General features: G+C 61.2%; 1 protein-coding gene across 1 annotated transcript in view; it reads right to left on the bottom strand.

The window, feature by feature from the left end:
• The window catches only part of phf3 (PHD finger protein 3), a 172,685-nt gene extending 171,903 nt beyond the window's left edge, over nt 1-782 (bottom strand). The window contains 1 exon segment of the mRNA XM_038800669.1: nt 654-782. The gene's annotated coding sequence lies outside the window, so the exon portion shown is untranslated.
• Nucleotides 783-1,609: the final 827 nt, after the last annotated feature.

Raw genomic sequence — 1,609 nt, 5'->3', positions numbered from 1 at the left:
CCCCCCCCCTCCCCCCCCTCTCCCCCACACAGCCCCCCCCTCTCTCCCACCCGCCCCCCCTCTCTCCCCAACACCGCCCCCCCCTCTCTCCCCACACCGCCCCCCCCCCTCCTCTCCCCACACCGCCCCCCCCCCCCTCTCTCCCCACCACGCCCCCCCCCCTCTCTCCACACCGCCCCCCCCCCCTCTCTCCCCCCCCCCCGCCGCCCCCCCCTCTCTCCCCACACCGCCCCCCCCCTCTCTCCCCACACCGCCCCCCCCCCCTCTCTCCCCACACCGCCCCCCCCCCTCTCTCCCCACACCGCCCCCCCCCTCTCTCCCCACACCGCCCCCCCCCCCTCTCTCCCCACACCGCCTCCCGCTAAGTCCGCCTCCAGTCCCTCTCCTCTGTCTCGCGGTTGCTGTATCCAAGGAAAGCCCGGTCCCCAAGGCCTGCTTCCCCGCTCCGACACCGAGGCCTCCCAAGCGGCCTGGCGCCCGCAGTGAGCGGGAGGCCGCAGAGCCTGGGACTGGAGATGGGACTGAAGGCCGGGCAGGGAGTGGGGGAGGAAGGGGCAGTCGGTATAACTCGGATCGAGGTGTTTGGCCCGGATCAGTGGGCGGGGTTCGGTTCGCCCACATTTTGCCCACGCTGTTTAAGAGAGGCTGCTCACCCCGTGTCGCTCCGTCCCTCTCCGATATCCAGACCTAGCCGCTCTCGCCGACCTGTCCGGGCGCAGGGAGCCGGTACCAACTGCTCGCCGCCATCGGCCCGCTGACCGCCGAGGGGGAGGGGAGCAACCGTCTGCCCGTCACGTGGGCAGCCCCGCACCGCGCGTGGGGAGGTGGGGGGTGATCCACCGCGTGGGAGTGATCCAGTGTGAATGAGTGAGCAACTGTGAGCTATTCAGTGAGTGATCCACTGCGAGTGATCCAGTGTGTGTGATCAATTGTGAGTTATCCAGTGTATGTGATCAAGTGTGAGTGAATGATGAACTGAGCTATTCTGTGAGTGATCCAGTGTATGTGATCAAGTGTGAGTGAATGATGAACTGAGCTATTCTGTGAGTGATCCAGTGTATGTGTAATCCAGTGTGTGAGTGATCCAGTGTATGTGTGATCCAGTGTGAGTGAGTGATCCAGTATGGGTGATCCAATATGAGTGAGTGATCCAGTGTATGTGATCCAGTGTGAGTGAGTGATCCAGTGTATATGTGATCCAGTGTGAGTGAGTGATCAACTGCGAGCTATTCAGTGAGTGAGTGGTCCAGTGTGAGTGAGTGATCAACTGCGAGCTATTCAGTGTATGTGTGATCCAGTGTATGAGTGATCCAGTGTGAGTGATCAACTATGTGTGATCCAGTGTGTGTGTGTGGTCCAGTGTGAGTGAGTGATCCCGCGTGTGAGTGATCAACCGTATATGAGATCCAGTGTGCGCTCCAGTGTGAATGTGCTCGACGGTGTGTGTGATCCACTATGTGCGTGAGTGAATGGTCCGCTGTGAGTTGTCCGGTGTGAGTGTACTCCAGTGTGTTTGTGGGCCACCGAGTATGTGATCCACTATGTGAGTGAGTGATCCAGTGTGAGTTAGCGACCCAGTGACTGTGATCCAGTGCAAGTGAGTAATGCA

This window comes from Scyliorhinus canicula, chromosome 6, assembly GCF_902713615.1.
Source record: "Scyliorhinus canicula chromosome 6, sScyCan1.1, whole genome shotgun sequence".
NCBI lineage: Eukaryota > Metazoa > Chordata > Chondrichthyes > Carcharhiniformes > Scyliorhinidae > Scyliorhinus > Scyliorhinus canicula.
This window is presented reverse-complemented; position numbering and strand designations above follow the sequence as displayed.